Source organism: Lates calcarifer, linkage group LG7_1 (genome assembly GCF_001640805.2).
Source record: "Lates calcarifer isolate ASB-BC8 linkage group LG7_1, TLL_Latcal_v3, whole genome shotgun sequence".
In the NCBI taxonomy this organism is placed as follows: domain Eukaryota; kingdom Metazoa; phylum Chordata; class Actinopteri; family Centropomidae; genus Lates; species Lates calcarifer.
In genome coordinates, this window is record NC_066839.1 from 11953162 (window position 1) to 11971380 (window position 18219).

Consider the following 18219-nt stretch of genomic DNA (forward strand, 5'->3'; position numbering starts at 1 on the left):
CACTGGGCTTTAATGGCCTGCACACTTCTGTCTCCCATAAATCTCCAGACTCCACCCAGGTTTGCTCCCCTGTCCCATCAAAGGGCTGTGAAGAATGAAGTTGGTGTGATGAAAAACAGAAAGAGATTTATCTGCTCCTTCCTCCACCTCCTCCACCTTCTCCACCTCCTCCTCTACACACCAAGACGAGCTCATGATCACAGAGAAATGACAGGCGAGACTTCGCAGAGACACGCCCGTAAATGTGATGGCGCCGCTGGATGTGTTTGAGATGCTAATGAGCCTGCAGGCCAGAGAAAGACACATTAATGTGTCTTTGTGTCTCATCTGAATGTGGCTCTAGTGAGTAAGGTGGGGAGTCAAAAGCAGAAACACAGAGATTTACAGAGACAAGTTCGAAAGGGACCAGGCAGGCACTCAGAGCAGGAACAACACTGACACTCCGACAGAGGACTCTGGTGACTGTGAGCACATATGAGTGGCTGATTAGGAGGGATGAGAAGCAGGTATGTTGACAGGTGAGGATCAGGTGATTGGGGCAATGGGGGAAATTGAGTGAGGACAGCTGCTGGACAGAAAGAGAATGACAGGACAGGTCAGAACTGGGAGGAACAGATAATGACAGAAAATATACAGTGAAGCCTTAACAATGACTGTGTAACTAAAAGCATCACTTTAGTGGAACATTTTTTTTGACACATCAGTTTTCAGTGCAGCAGTGTCTTTTATAGATGACTGTTTCCTTTTCCAGGAAACAATAACAGAAAGCTTGAGCCTTGGGTTATTTTTTTTTACTCCCACCTTCATAGTTTTCACTTGTATTAGCATTAATAAATGATTTTCTGGCACTTTTAAGCACCACTAAACAGCAACTACTACTTAGTCATGGTGGCAACTAAAACAAATACATTCTTAAACTGGAAATCATTGGATTTGTTTGTAAATGATTAAACACAGTACCTTTTATTGTTTAAACAAAGCAATAATGCTCAATGCTTTTTTTTTATGTCTGGGGCGGCTCTCCTCAACTATTTCTTGAAAAATTTTTAATATCTGCACCAGTTCACATTCATTGATTTTTTTTTTTTTTGCACTTTGCTTTTTATTTATTTTCAAACAAACAATCAAAAAATAATTAAAAGTAGGTCAATATATAATTTTTAAAAATTGTTGTTCAGCACCTGGAGGTAGCAGCTTTAACCAGGAGACTGTCAAAATTTTTTGCATAGGTGCGAGGATGTAAGTGTCAGACTGAAACCAAAAACCAACTTTCTTTGGATGTTTTACCAATAATCTCTGAGTTCTGAGCAGTCACAGCCACAGTGTGTGTAACACAGGCCAGATGCAGAATTTTCTGGTGTTTCTGAGAAACTGAGGCCAGACACAGAACGTTAAACTACTGACCGCAGCTCTACGTCTTGATCTTGCCTAATAGCAGAGCTAATAATCGTGAAATGTTGTTTGACAGTTGGATGATGTCATGGTCTGACCAGAGAGTGTGGGGCAGTGGAGAGTGAAGACATGTTACAGCGTCCATTCACTCTGACCTTTTTTTTCCTGCAGTTCCAGGTCAAGAAATGTGGGTCAGAGAACAATGCACTCTCTCTGTCAGACCGTAGCGGGGTGCCAAAACCCTTCACATGGTCCCCTCTGACCCTCATCCCTGCAAGCCTTCACATCCAACCACTCAACACCATGTCACAGTTGGCAGACACACCAGAACTCACAGTGGTTTTCAGTTCATAGAGCTGTGTCACACCTTCAAATAAAGCAGGGTGGAGAGTCACCTTGTGGTTAAATATTACAATTACACTCTTATCTATCTATCTATCTATCTATCTATCTATCTATCTATCTATCTATCTATCTATCTATCTATCAGTGAGATTAGAGTCATGTTGCTGGTATTTTCATTGAGGGTTTTTAAAAGTAAGATCAAGAATATTTCCTCACCAAAAAAAAAGCTGTAACTTATCTTTTCATTTGTGGATTTAAAATTCACAGGTGAGTGAGTATAAGTGAGTGACAGGCTTTTTTCTTGGGGTGTCCCTCTTGGTCTACCTAGATATTCTGGTCTGATTTTGAATGTTTTAGCCACATTGTTGTTATCAACTGAAGAGGCACAAAGCACTAAATAAAATAAGTAAATGAAACGTAGGATGCACTGTTTTTTTAAGGATAAAGAGCTTGAAGACTAGACTACATGAGCCATTAATTTGGATCGTCTACTTCGATCGATCGTCGGTAAAATTTAGCGAATGAGATTCAGGCTTTAAAAGTTAACTACACGTCTGAAACTGACTCACTGTATATTTATTTCTGTCCTCCGCAGATTGTGTTTGTGTCTGCAGTAGCTGTAACATTTAGTCTGATGATGGACTTTGATCAGAGGCTTGCCCAAGCGACGTTGACGCTGACGTTGTCAGAGTCAAAAGCCCTGTGAGTGTCTGTGTTTCTTCGCCGGGTGCGGTGGCGCGCGCCTATAATCCAAGCTACCGGGAGGCTGAGGCTGGCGGATCGTTTGAGCTCAGGAGCTCTGTGCTGCAGCGGACTATGCCGAGCGGGTGTCCGCACTAAGTTCGGTATCGATATGGGTGCTCCTGGGGGAGCCCGGGACCACCAGGTCGTCTAAGGAGGGGTGCACCGGCCCAGGTCGGAAACGGAGCAGGTCAAAGCCCCCGTGCCGCTCAGTAGTGGGATCGCGCCCGTGAGTAGACGCTGTAGCGCAGCCTGAGTAATACAGCGAGACCCAGTCTTTTTACACTCAGCTCTACACTACTGTCACAACACACACACACACACACACACATTATATCTTTACACCAACACAACAGCTTCATCGCTGCTTCTTTATCTTCTTGTTCCCGTCAGAACCTGCACACACCTGCTCATCTGCTGCTCCTACACCACCTCCACCTGGAGGACAGCAGCTACTACACCAACCACACTCACCACTGCTCCTCATGGAAGAGAATACGCTTTTATTGTCACTGTACAGTTAAGTACAACAAAATTGTGGGTTTATCTTCGTGGAGTCCTGCAGGTGGAGACAAACTAAAACTATAAACATTAAAGAGTTTCCTGTCGAGTTACTCATGAACACACTTTTCCATTCAGTGTTTTAATGGAGATAGTTTCGTTCTCTTTTGGTCATTGATCCAAGTATCTGCAGAATTGTAATTTATCAATTATAAACATTATTTTCAGTGTTTGATTTTCAGGGCAGCATTCATTTAAACTTGAATCAAAACGCCAAGGCTTATATAACATGTACCTTTCTGACACTGCTTCCTCTGTTCTAGTAAAAGGTGGGTCCGTTTAGACCCACCTTGAATCATCAGAAACTTTCCTACAAGCTTTCTCTTTTTGCCTTCGTTTCAAGGATCTTACAAACAAACAAGTCCATCCTGCTTTCAGTAGTGCCAAAATCCAAAAAGCAATGCTAGGCGGAACAGAGTCAGCTGGCGTTTTTTTTTTTCTGCCGTTGTTGGCTTGCGTGTGTTGTCATTGGTCACGATCTTCTGGGAGGAGCGCAGAGAGGCGGAGAAACGACGCCGGAAAACAGATTTAAACCAAACTGTTTGAAACGTTGCTTTGGTTTGTCAGTACGGTGAGAAAATACCGAAGCCTGGATGCTAAAACAAGCTTTGGAGTTGCTTTTTTTTTGTCGAAAACGAGTGAGGTTGGACGCTGAATACACATGCGGCGTGAAGGTAAGGCAAAGGAGCGAACTAACTAGTGGCTAGCGTTAGCATTTACGGTAGCGTCGAGCGTTAGCATTAGCCTCTTTTAATGAACTGCTCTGACCTTCAGTCGTTTTTATCGCGTGGGTAAGAGCGTGTTTGTTTGTTGTTGGTTCTTAAGGATATGATGCTTTTTCTTGTGATATGTGACAGTAAACAGCCTATTTTCTGAAACACTCCTATTATATATATTGGGTTCACGAGAACGAGAGATTTTAATGCTATCTTTAACTTCAGTTATGAATATATGAATGCTCATACAAAGAGCGCAGCAATGTGTCCACAGATGCAAACTGAACAGTACTACGTGTATGACTGACTTAATGTGAAACTAATAAGACAGAACAGCCATAAACAGTAAAATTAGTGGAGTGTTCACTACTATTGATGTAAGAAGCAGCCATCTTGGATTCTTATGTCGGGGTTGGTGGGTTGCTCCAACTTTCTCGGTTGGAAATCCGATTTCATGGGACGTTCCGGTTGACTAGGAACTCAGATATTCCAACTTCTAAGCACAACTGGAACACAACATAATTTCATTGGTTATGCTAGTGGCAGCTTGATACGGCGTCATGAAACAGATTTTCACCTTGCCATGTCATGTTTTAATAGCGCGAGATCTCGTCACACATTTGTTTGGACTTGATGCTGGATTGAGCACAGTTTGGTGTTAAAGGCTTGCAAACTACATTTTGACTCTGTGATTTACATTGCTTTTATCCTTTAGGTCAGTCAAGTTTTATTTGTAACTGTCAAGGCTTTAGTGTTTAGTTTTTGTGTTCTCCCACACTGTTTGGGTTGTAGTGGTAAAAAGTTTCCATTACTATTTCGTATTAGTTAATCAGTGTCAAGTGCTGTATGTGTGTTTTCCAGGTCTACTTGTTCAGCTGTTCAAGCTTGGACAGAGACACCAACATCACCTTACAGAACAACAGGTACGTGTGTGTGTCCGAAACATTTACCCAGTCTGAAAAATATGTGTTGATGAGCTGAATTATTAATATCAACAACTGCTTTGAGTTTTTTTCATTTAGTGTCACTGGGTAAATCCCAGCTTAATCAACTGCATTTACTATTTATCACATGACAAAACTATTAAATTCTCACCTCTCAGGCCTCTGTCTTGAAGCAAATATTTGGCATTCTTGGTTTAAAAGAAATATGTATCAGAATAGTTCAATGTTTTTTGTGTGGACAAATTGACTAGCTCTCCTCATCTTCTCACCAAACAACATCAAATACATCAGAACTAACAAATGCAGAATTTTCTGTCTTGGAATGTTATCGTTAAGGATCAGTCAAAATGGGACTGAAAAATATCTTAACTTCAGTTTTCGATTGTACATGATCAAAAAAACTTGTGGGTAACAACCAGTTCTACACTTATTTACTTAAAAATTTTCACGTTATTGATTGAATGAAAACAACACAACACAAAGACAATTTAAATAGGTTGAACTTTGAAAAAATTATTCTGTATGTGACTGTGGTGGAAGAAATAATCAGACTTATTACTGAAGTATAATAAACAAAAATCCTGCATTCACAAATTGACTTAATTGATGGTGTTTATTATCGTTGTGCCGTTCATAGTAACATACATGCATTGCTTCAGTGATTAGTTGATAGACACACAATAATTATTTTACTTTACTTACTTTACTCCCATATATTTGTGGTTGTTGGTTCTGTCTGTTCTATGACAGACAACTGTTCATTTTGTGAAACAGCCCTGTAAATGTTTGTTAAATATTGCGGTTCATCTGTAAAGGTGAATATTTATCTGTGTTTTCATGCTTAAACTGTTGACGAGGAATAGGTAGTAGTGTATTGATCATTTACCTTTGTATATATCTGTTTGATTTCCTCCAGATGTCACCACTTTGTCCAGGACATCATCCACAATCGCAGAGACATGGTCCATGATCAGAGAGACATTGTTGAGGATGAGGGAGACATCGCCCCCTGTCCATGATCGCAGAGACCTTGTCAAAGATGAGAGAGACGTTGTCCGTGATCAGAGACATTGTCCATGCTTCGTAGAGACCTTGCGATAGAATTGGCGGAGACGGGGGTCACCGATTTGACGGCATTGCCTGCGATCAGGGACATTGTCCATGACCACAGATAAACCGTCTATGATATCAGAGACATCGTCCACAATCACAAAGACATAGTCCATGATCGCAGAGACATTGTCCATAATCTCAGAGACATTGTCCATGATCACAGAGACCTAGTCCACAATCACAGAGAGTCTTCGTACAATGAAGAAGTTCTTTCAAACCAAGACAGAGGCCCCCAGGTAATGCACAAACAGCTTTACATCAACTGTCCAACACAGAGCACTATTTAGTAAGGCATCAAAAATGTTCAAAAAATGTCATAATATAGTAAGGTGTGAAAAAATGACATAGTAAAGTAAGGCATCAAAAATGGTCAGAAGATGTTAAATATTTTGGTTCAGCTGTAATGTTGGATATTTATCTGTGTTTTCATGGTTAAACTGTTAATGAGGAATAGGTAGTAGTGTATTGATCATTTTCCTCTGTATGTTTCTGTTTGATTTCCTCCAGATGTCACCACTTCGTCCAGGACATCGTCCACAATCGCAGACATGGTCCATGATCAGAGAGACATTGTTGAGGATGAGGGAGACATCGTCCATGAGCAGAGACATTGTCCATGATCGCAGAGACATCCGCGATCACAGAGCCGTAGTCCACAATCACAGAGATGTAGTCCAAGATCACAGAGAGTCTTTGTACAAGTGAAGTTCTTTCAGACCAAGACAGAGGCCTCCAGGTAATTCACAGCTTTACGTCAACTGTCCAACACAAGGCGTCAAAAACCATAAGATATCATTCATAGTATAGTAAGGTGTGAAAAAATGTCATAGTATGGTATGGTGTCAAAGGCTGAAATGTGAAATAATGATTATGTATGTGGCCGTCTGTGGTGGAATACTGAAGTATAATAAACAACACAAGTTAAATCCTGCATTCAAAGATTTACTTAACTGACAGTGTTTATTATTGTTGTGCAGTTCACAGTGACATACATCATTGTTTCAGTGATTAGTTGATAGACACATAATAATAATTTTACTTTTCCCCAAGTATTTGTTGTTGAGTCTTCAGGAGGTGATGATAGTCAGTGGTCAATTTTCTGAAACTGCCCTTCAGTGTTTGGAAAATGTTGTGGTTCAGCTGTAATGTTGAATATTTATCTGTGTTTTAATGGTTAAACTGTTGATGAGGAATAGGTAGTAGTGTATTGATCATTTTCCTTTGTATGTTTCTGTTTGATTTCCTCCAGGTGTCACCACTTCATCCACGTTCGCATTCAGAAAGCCATTGTCGATGATCACAGAGACACCGTCTATGATCTCAGAGACATCATCTACGATTATAAGACACAATATAAGACATTGTCCATGATTGCAGAGATGTAGTCCAGGGTTAGAGAGTGTGTTTGTACAAGGAAGTTCTTTGAGACCAGGACAGAGGCCTCCAGGTAATTCACAAACAGCTTTACATCAACTGTCCAACACAGAGCACTGACACTAAATTGTTTATGTTCAGCAATAAGTATCAGAAAAGTGTAATAATAGAAGTAATCTGCAATATAAAAATAATGTATAAAATAATAAGTAATGTAAAAGTAATTAGCCATATCAGAAGTAAAGTGTAAGAGAAAGTAATCTGTCACTAGATGTAGTTTGCAACAGTAAAAGTTATCTGTGAATTTAGAAGTAATATATAATAAGAAAAGCAATATATCTTCAGTTTGATTGTACATGATCAGAAATTCTTAATTATGTGTATGTGCCTGACATACTAGACAACACCATATAAAACAATATAAATTCTACAAATACAATATTGGAGTGAGTTGATCATTTTCCTTTGTATCTTTCTCTTTGATTTCCTCCACTTCATCCTGTCACTGTCACTACTTCATCCATGACATCATCCATGATTGCAGAGATGTCATAAATTTGTAAAAAAAAAAAAAAAAAGGAATATGAAATGTGAAAAGTAATCTAATACTAGAGGTAACAGTAAAAGTAATGTGTAATATAAAAGTATGCAGAAATTATAGTAATCCAAAATAGAAGAAAAAATGTCCAATTTTAGTACAGCATCAAAAAATGTCATAGTATAATAAGGCAACATAAATTGTAAAAAAAAAAAATATATAATAAGACATAAAAACTGAGTGAAAATTTGTCATTTGAAAAACGTTTTGTTTTTTTTTTGTTTGTGGGAAAACTTGACATCACCGTTTTTGGTGACGGCGACAGGCGGCAGGTCATCGTTTGGAGTGAAAAAAGGTCAAAATTTCAGGTCTAGATTTTTCACCTAAAAACTACTCAGGGGCATGTTTTATGTCATTTGAAGTGGATTTGGACAGGTTTTGAGTGAATTCTTTGACAAAGTTGACACCACAATTTTTGATGTGTGCGACAGGCGGCGGGTCATCGTTTGGAGTGAAAAAAGGTCAAAATTTCAGGTCTAGATTTTTCACCTAAAAACTACTCTGGGTATGTAAAACTAGTCAGGGGCATGTTTTATGTCATTTGAAGTGGATTTGGACAGGTTTTGAGTGAATTCTTTGACAAAGTTGACACCACAATTTTTGATGTGTGCGACAGGCGGCGGGTCATCGTTTGGAGTGAAAAAAGGTCAAAATTTAAGGTCTAGATTTTTCACCTAAAAACTACTCTGGGGCATGTTTTATGTCATTTGAAGTGGATTTGGACAGGTTTTGAGTGAATTCTTTGACAAAGTTGACACCACAATTTTTGATGTCTGCGACAGGCGGCGGGTCATCGTTTGGAGTGAAAAAAGGTCAAAATTTCAGGTCTAGATTTTTCACCTAAAAACTACTCAGGGGCATGTTTTATGTCATTTGAAGTGGATTTGGACAGGTTTTGAGTGAATTCTTTGACAAAGTTGACACCACAATTTTTGATGTCTGCGACAGGCGGCGGGTCATCGTTTGGAGTGAAAAAAGGTCAAAATTTCAGGTCTAGATTTTTCACCTAAAAACTACTCAGGGGCATGTTTTATGTCATTTGAAGTGGATTTGGACAGGTTTTGAGTGAATTCTTTGACAAAGTTGACACCACAATTTTTGATGTCTGCGACAGGCGGCGGGTCATCGTTTGGAGTGAAAAAAGGTCAAAATTTCAGGTCTAGATTTTTCACCTAAAAACTACTCTGGGGTATGTAAAACTTAGTCAGGGGCATGTTTTATGTTATTTGAAGTGGATTTGGACAGGTTTTGAGTGAATTCTTTGACAAAGTTGACACCACAATTTTTGATGTCTGCGACAGGCGGCGGGTCATCGTTTGGAGTGAAAAAAGGTCAAAATTTAAGGTCTAGATTTTTCACCTAAAAACTACTCTGGGGCATGTTTTATGTTGTTTGAAGTGGATTTGGACAGGTTTTGAGTGAATTCTTTGACAAAGTTGACACCACAATTTTTGATGTATGCGACAGGCGGCGGTCATCGTTTGGAGTGAAAAAAGGTCAAAATTTCAGGTCTAGATTTTTCACCTAAAAACTACTCAGGGGCATGTTTTATGTTATTTGAAGTGGATTTGGACAGGTTTTGAGTGAATTCTTTGACAAAGTTGACACCACAATTTTTGATGTGTGCGACAGGCGGCGGGTCATCGTTTGGAGTGAAAAAAGGTCAAAATTTCAGGTCTAGATTTTTCACCTAAAAACTACTCAGGGGCATGTTTTATGTTATTTGAAGTGGATTTGGACAGGTTTTGAGTGAATTCTTTGACAAAGTTGACACCACAATTTTTGATGTGTGCGACAGGCGGCGGGTCATCGTTTGGAGTGAAAAAAGGTCAAAATTTCAGGTCTAGATTTTTCACCTAAAAACTACTCAGGGGTATGTAAAACTTAGTCAGGGGCATGTTTTATGTCATTTGAAGTGGATTTGGACAGGTTTTGAGTGAATTCTTTGACAAAGTTGACACCACAATTTTTGATGTGTGCGACAGGCGGCGGGTCATCGTTTGGAGTGAAAAAAGGTCAAAATTTACAGGTCTAGATTTTTCACCTAAAAACTACTCAGGAGTATGTAAAACTTAGTCAGGGGCATGTTTTATGTTATTTGAAGTGGATTTGGACAGGTTTTGAGTGAATTCTTTGACAAAGTTGACACCACAATTTTTGATGTGTGCGACAGGCGGCGGGTCATCGTTTGGAGTGAAAAAAGGTCAAAATTTCAGGTCTAGATTTTTCACCTAAAAACTACTCAGGGGCATGTTTTATGTTATTTGAAGTGGATTTGGACAGGTTTTGAGTGAATTTTTTGACAAAGTTGACACCACAATTTTTGATGTGTGCGACAGGCGGCGGGTCATCGTTTGGAGTGAAAAAAGGTCAAAATTTAAGGTCTAGATTTTTCACCTAAAAACTACTCAGGGGCATGTTTTATGTCATTTGAAATGGATTTGGACAGGTTTTGAGTGAATTCTTTGACAAAGTTGACACCACAATTTTTGATGTGTGCGACAGGCGGCGGGTCATCGTTTGGAGTGAAAAAAGGTCAAAATTTCAGGTCTAGATTTTTCACCTAAAAACTACTCAGGGGCATGTTTTATGTTATTTGAAGTGGATTTGGACAGGTTTTGAGTGAATTTTTTGACAAAGTTGACACCACAATTTTTGATGTGTGCGACAGGCGGCGGGTCATCGTTTGGAGTGAAAAAAGGTCAAAATTTCAGGTCTAGATTTTTCACCTAAAAACTACTCAGGGGTATGTAAAACTTAGTCAGGGGCATGTTTTATGTCATTTGAAGTGGATTTGGACAGGTTTTGAGTGAATTCTTTGACAAAGTTGACACCACAATTTTTGATGTGTGCGACAGGCGGCGGGTCATCGTTTGGAGTGAAAAAAGGTCAAAATTTCAGGTCTAGATTTTTCACCTAAAAACTACTCAGGGGTATGTAAAACTTAGTCAGGGGCATGTTTTATGTTATTTGAAGTGGATTTGGACAGGTTTTGAGTGAATTCTTTGACAAAGTTGACACCACAATTTTTGATGTGTGCGACAGGCGGCGGGTCATCGTTTGGAGTGAAAAAAGGTCAAAATTTCAGGTCTAGATTTTTCACCTAAAAACTACTCAGGGGCATGTTTTATGTTATTTGAAGTGGATTTGGACAGGTTTTGAGTGAATTCTTTGACAAAGTTGACACCACAATTTTTGATGTGTGCGACAGGCGGCGGGTCATCGTTTGGAGTGAAAAAAGGTCAAAATTTCAGGTCTAGATTTTTCACCTAAAAACTACTCAGGGGTATGTAAAACTTAGTCAGGGGCATGTTTTATGTTATTTGAAGTGGATTTGGACAGGTTTTGAGTGAATTCTTTGACAAAGTTGACACCACAATTTTTGATGTGTGCGACAGGCGGCGGGTCATCGTTTGGAGTGAAAAAAGGTCAAAATTTCAGGTCTAGATTTTTCACCTAAAAACTACTCAGGGGCATGTTTTATGTTATTTGAAGTGGATTTGGACAGGTTTTGAGTGAATTCTTTGACAAAGTTGACACCACAATTTTTGATGTGTGCGACAGGCGGCGGGTCATCGTTTGGAGTGAAAAAAGGTCAAAATTTCAGGTCTAGATTTTTCACCTAAAAACTACTCAGGGGCATGTTTTATGTCATTTGAAGTGGATTTGGACAGGTTTTGAGTGAATTCTTTGACAAAGTTGACACCACAATTTTTGATGTGTGCGACAGGCGGCGGGTCATCGTTTGGAGTGAAAAAAGGTCAAAATTTCAGGTCTAGATTTTTCACCTAAAAACTACTCAGGGGCATGTTTTATGTTATTTGAAGTGGATTTGGACAGGTTTTGAGTGAATTTTTGACAAAGTTGACACCACAATTTTTGATGTGTGCGACAGGCGGCGGGTCATCGTTTGGAGTGAAAAAAGGTCAAAATTTCAGGTCTAGATTTTTCACCTAAAAACTACTCAGGGGTATGTAAAACTTAGTCAGGGGCATGTTTTATGTCATTTGAAGTGGATTTGGACAGGTTTTGAGTGAATTCTTTGACAAAGTTGACACCACAATTTTTGATGTGTGCGACAGGCGGCGGGTCATCGTTTGGAGTGAAAAAAGGTCAAAATTTCAGGTCTAGATTTTTCACCTAAAAACTACTCAGGGGCATGTTTTATGTTATTTGAAGTGGATTTGGACAGGTTTTGAGTGAATTCTTTGACAAAGTTGACACCACAATTTTTGATGTGTGCGACAGGCGGCGGGTCATCGTTTGGAGTGAAAAAAGGTCAAAATTTCAGGTCTAGATTTTTCACCTAAAAACTACTCAGGATGTAAACTAGTCAGGGCATGTTTTATGTTATTTGAAGTGGATTTGGACAGGTTTTGAGTGAATTTTTTGACAAAGTTGACACCACAATTTTTGATGTGTGCGACAGGCGGCGGGTCATCGTTTGGAGTGAAAAAAGGTCAAAATTTCAGGTCTAGATTTTTCACCTAAAAACTACTCAGGGGCATGTTTTATGTCATTTGAAGTGGATTTGGACAGGTTTTGAGTGAATTCTTTGACAAAGTTGACACCACAATTTTTGATGTGTGCGACAGGCGGCGGGTCATCGTTTGGAGTGAAAAAAGGTCAAAATTTCAGGTCTAGATTTTTCACCTAAAAACTACTCAGGGGCATGTTTTATGTCATTTGAAGTGGATTTGGACAGGTTTTGAGTGAATTCTTTGACAAAGTTGACACCACAATTTTTGATGTGTGCGACAGGCGGCGGGTCATCGTTTGGAGTGAAAAAAGGTCAAAATTTCAGGTCTAGATTTTTCACCTAAAAACTACTCAGGGGCATGTTTTATGTTATTTGAAGTGGATTTGGACAGGTTTTGAGTGAATTCTTTGACAAAGTTGACACCACAATTTTTGATGTGTGCGACAGGCGGCGGGTCATCGTTTGGAGTGAAAAAAGGTCAAAATTTCAGGTCTAGATTTTTCACCTAAAAACTACTCAGGGGTATGTAAAACTTAGTCAGGGGCATGTTTTATGTCATTTGAAGTGGATTTGGACAGGTTTTGAGTGAATTCTTTGACAAAGTTGACACCACAATTTTTGATGTGTGCGACAGGCGGCGGGTCATCGTTTGGAGTGAAAAAAGGTCAAAATTTCAGGTCTAGATTTTTCACCTAAAAACTACTCAGGGGTATGTAAAACTTAGTCAGGGGCATGTTTTATGTTATTTGAAGTGGATTTGGACAGGTTTTGAGTGAATTCTTTGACAAAGTTGACACCACAATTTTTGATGTGTGCGACAGGCGGCGGGTCATCGTTTGGAGTGAAAAAAGGTCAAAATTTCAGGTCTAGATTTTTCACCTAAAAACTACTCAGGGGCATGTTTTATGTTATTTGAAGTGGATTTGGACAGGTTTTGAGTGAATTTTTTGACAAAGTTGACACCACAATTTTTGATGTGTGCGACAGGCGGCGGGTCATCGTTTGGAGTGAAAAAAGGTCAAAATTTCAGGTCTAGATTTTTCACCTAAAAACTACTCAGGGGCATGTTTTATGTTATTTGAAGTGGATTTGGACAGGTTTTGAGTGAATTTTTTGACAAAGTTGACACCACAATTTTTGATGTGTGCGACAGGCGGCGGGTCATCGTTTGGAGTGAAAAAAGGTCAAAATTTCAGGTCTAGATTTTTCACCTAAAAACTACTCAGGGGCATGTTTTATGTCATTTGAAGTGGATTTGGACAGGTTTTGAGTGAATTCTTTGACAAAGTTGACACCACAATTTTTGATGTGTGCGACAGGCGGCGGGTCATCGTTTGGAGTGAAAAAAGGTCAAAATTTCAGGTCTAGATTTTTCACCTAAAAACTACTCAGGGGCATGTTTTATGTTATTTGAAGTGGATTTGGACAGGTTTTGAGTGAATTCTTTGACAAAGTTGACACCACAATTTTTGATGTGTGCGACAGGCGGCGGGTCATCGTTTGGAGTGAAAAAAGGTCAAAATTTCAGGTCTAGATTTTTCACCTAAAAACTACTCAGGGGTATGTAAAACTTAGTCAGGGGCATGTTTTATGTCATTTGAAGTGGATTTGGACAGGTTTTGAGTGAATTCTTTGACAAAGTTGACACCACAATTTTTGATGTGTGCGACAGGCGGCGGTCATCGTTTGGAGTGAAAAAAGGTCAAAATTTCAGGTCTAGATTTTTCACCTAAAAACTACTCTGGGTATGTAAACTTAGTCAGGGGCATGTTTTATGTTATTTGAAGTGGATTTGGACAGGTTTTGAGTGAATTCTTTGACAAAGTTGACACCACAATTTTTGATGTGTGCGACAGGCGGCGGGTCATCGTTTGGAGTGAAAAAAGGTCAAAATTTCAGGTCTAGATTTTTCACCTAAAAACTACTCAGGGGCATGTTTTATGTTATTTGAAGTGGATTTGGACAGGTTTTGAGTGAATTTTTTGACAAAGTTGACACCACAATTTTTGATGTGTGCGACAGGCGGCGGGTCATCGTTTGGAGTGAAAAAAGGTCAAAATTTCAAGGTCTAGATTTTTCACCTAAAAACTACTCAGGGGCATGTTTTATGTCATTTGAAGTGGATTTGGACAGGTTTTGAGTGAATTCTTTGACAAAGTTGACACCACAATTTTTGATGTGTGCGACAGGCGGCGGGTCATCGTTTGGAGTGAAAAAAGGTCAAAATTTCAGGTCTAGATTTTTCACCTAAAAACTACTCAGGGGTATGTAAAACTTAGTCAGGGGCATGTTTTATGTCATTTGAAGTGGATTTGGACAGGTTTTGAGTGAATTCTTTGACAAAGTTGACACCACAATTTTTGATGTGTGCGACAGGCGGCGGGTCATCGTTTGGAGTGAAAAAAGGTCAAAATTTCAGGTCTAGATTTTTCACCTAAAAACTACTCTGGGTATGTAAAACTTAGTCAGGGGCATGTTTTATGTTATTTGAAGTGGATTTGGACAGGTTTTGAGTGAATTCTTTGACAAAGTTGACACCACAATTTTTGATGTGTGCGACAGGCGGCGGGTCATCGTTTGGAGTGAAAAAAGGTCAAAATTTCAGGTCTAGATTTTTCACCTAAAAACTACTCAGGGGCATGTTTTATCTTATTTGAAGTGGATTTGGACAGGTTTTGAGTGAATTTTTTGACAAAGTTGACACCACAATTTTTGATGTCTGCGACAGGCGGCGGGTCATCGTTTGGAGTGAAAAAAGGTCAAAATTTAAGGTCTAGATTTTTCACCTAAAAACTACTCAGGGGCATGTTTTATGTCATTTGAAGTGGATTTGGACAGGTTTTGAGTGAATTTTTTGACAAAGTTGACACCACAATTTTTGATGTGTGCGACAGGCGGCGGGTCATCGTTTGGAGTGAAAAAAGGTCAAAATTTCAGGTCTAGATTTTTCACCTAAAAACTACTCAGGGGTATGTAAAACTTAGTCAGGGGCATGTTTTATGTTATTTGAAGTGGATTTGGACAGGTTTTGAGTGAATTCTTTGACAAAGTTGACACCACAATTTTTGATGTGTGCGACAGGCGGCGGGTCATCGTTTGGAGTGAAAAAAGGTCAAAATTTCAGGTCTAGATTTTTCACCTAAAAACTACTCAGGATGACTATCAGGGCATGTTTTATGTTATTTGAAGTGGATTTGGACAGGTTTTGAGTGAATTCTTTGACAAAGTTGACACCACAATTTTTGATGTCTGCGACAGGCGGCGGGTCATCGTTTGGAGTGAAAAAAGGTCAAAATTTCAGGTCTAGATTTTTCACCTAAAAACTACTCAGGGGCATGTTTTATGTTATTTGAAGTGGATTTGGACAGGTTTTGAGTGAATTCTTTGACAAAGTTGACACCACAATTTTTGATGTGTGCGACAGGCGGCGGGTCATCGTTTGGAGTGAAAAAAGGTCAAAATTTCAGGTCTAGATTTTTCACCTAAAAACTACTCTGGGGTATGTAAAACTTAGTCAGGGGCATGTTTTATGTTATTTGAAGTGGATTTGGACAGGTTTTGAGTGAATTCTTTGACAAAGTTGACACCACAATTTTTGATGTGTGCGACAGGCGGTGGGTCATCGTTTGGAGTGAAAAAAGGTCAAAATTTCAGGTCTAGATTTTTCACCTAAAAACTACTCAGGGGCATGTTTTATGTCATTTGAAGTGGATTTGGACAGGTTTTGAGTGAATTCTTTGACAAAGTTGACACCACAATTTTTGATGTCTGCGACAGGTCATCGTTTGGAGTGAAAAAAGGTCAAAATTTCAGGTCTAGATTTTTCACCTAAAAACTACTCAGGGGCATGTTTTATGTTATTTGAAGTGGATTTGGACAGGTTTTGAGTGAATTCTTTGACAAAGTTGACACCACAATTTTTGATGTCTGCGACAGGCGGCGGGTCATCGTTTGGGGTGAAAAAATGTCAAAATTCCAGGTCCAGATTTTTCACCTCAAAGTCACTCAGGGGCACGTCTTATGTCATTTGAAGTGGTTTTTGGTGACTGCGAAGGTCAAAATGTCACAGTATAGTAAGTTGTCCCAAAAAACTGGCATAACTTAGTAAAATATCAGGACAGTATCTGCATCCAAGACTATCAAAATGTCAGTTTAGAGATAACTATGTAACAATTACAGTAGGTTCTTTTTTTCAGAACTATTTCTAGTTATTACTGTGACTGTAATAATTTGAAAAACATACTAATATATGTGATACTGAATGAGTTGTAAAAAGTTTAGTTTAAATAACTGTTTCAATCAATAAGGTCAGTTTAGGAAAAGAAAAATAGATTTACTGATCAGGTTCTGTGATTAAAACCTGTTCTTGTCTCTGCAGGAGGAGAAAACGACAGCAGCTGAAGACCTGAAGTAAATGAAAGAAACAAAAGTGTTACAAAGCTGTTATTACATATAAGACCTCCACCATCACAAATGCTGTAAAGTGTTGGTTTCCTGTTGTTCGAGTGAAAACACTTTGTTTTTCTCTACCATCTGTAATGTAGTCATGGGCACATTTTCCCAAGACTAATATGTCTTCAATAAACACCTGTGAAAACATTCAACTGCTTACGATACAATTATTTAATTAACAATTATTTAATTAATAATTGTACCACAAGTAGTTAAATGATCACAAAGATACTTAGTAGACATGTTCATCTTGGGAAAATGTGCTCATAACTACATTACAGCTACAGTGTTTTGTTGTGGTGAAATGGCATCACCTTTGCTGTGATTTGTTAAATGTCTGGAATAAAATCATTAAAAGTTTCTTCTTAAACGTTTGAGTTGCATTTCTCTATTTTGAAACCAATGTTATACAAATCATTTTATTGCATTTTAAGAAAAATGTCATGTTTTAATTTTTTATACCAATTTTTAAATATTGTGTAAATATATTTTTTAAGGTTTTATATCCATTTTTGATGGCTGTATACTTTTACACTCATTGTTCAGACATATTCTTAAAGGGTTTTTAATTACTTTTTAAAAAGATTCATACTTATGTTTTAGTCTTAAATATATTTATTAAAGATTTTAAATATATTTTAAAGGCTTTATACATGTTTTGTACTTAACCTTTTATGGGTTTGATATACTTGTTTTTTTAAGGTTCCAAATTTAATTTTTTACAGGTTTCATGCTTAATTCTTATTGATGTCTTTTTTATCAAACCTGTTTTATAACATTTTTTACAGGTTTTATACTTAATATTTAAAGGTTTTCAATTTAAAAGTTTTATACTTACTAGAGTTTCTATTCTATTCTGTACTGATGTTTTATATTTTCTTTTTTCTTTATATATATTGTTATACATATTACACATTTTAGACTTATTTTTTGCAACTACATTGTTGAAAATACTAATTAATTAACTAATTAAAACTGATAATTTACAGCAGCTTAAAATTGTTGCTCTTTGTTCCAGACAAGAGGTTTTAAAGTGTCAAGCAGCAGCTGAGATTGTGACAGAGTCAGACTGAAAAGAATAAATGAACACTGACCTTCTGGAAATGTCTTCACATCTGTCTCTTCTCTCTGTGACTTTAGATAGAGACGTAGAAGACACTAAATCTACAGCGAAACCAGAGTGTGGACTAACTGGTTCTGGACTAATTAGAACTAGTCCAAGAGTTAAATTTGCTTTCTACACAAAGACAGAAGAAGTTGCTTTGACTGGAGAACTGACTCAATCAGCTCATGATATTCACTCAACAGCAGTGCATGGAAATGTTTGTTTCTCTAAAATAGGTTAAAATTTGAGCTAAATATGGTTGACAGAAGCCAAAATGAAGCAAAATGACAGTGTTTCTAGTGTGAAACTGAACTGGGGGTGGGGGGGTGGGTGCAGAAAGAAAAGACAATTAGAGACAAAGAGTAAAGCGGGGTATCTTGTCAGATTTTCCTGTGGTG

At 38.3% G+C, this 18219-nt stretch overlaps 1 long non-coding RNA gene across 2 annotated transcripts; it reads left to right on the forward strand.

The window, feature by feature from the left end:
- The first annotated feature begins 2440 nt into the window (after positions 1 to 2440).
- On the forward strand, positions 2441 to 17086 carry LOC108895673 (uncharacterized). 2 transcript variants are annotated; one of them, XR_007813618.1, is made up of 5 exons: positions 2441 to 4678; positions 5616 to 6048; positions 6320 to 6548; positions 7062 to 7259; positions 16643 to 17086. It is a non-coding gene; the product is annotated as an uncharacterized LOC108895673 (long non-coding RNA). The 2 variants fall into 2 exon arrangements; XR_001962996.2 differs by lacking the exon at positions 16643 to 17086 and having other exon boundaries at positions 7062 to 8249.
- Positions 17087 to 18219: the final 1133 nt, after the last annotated feature.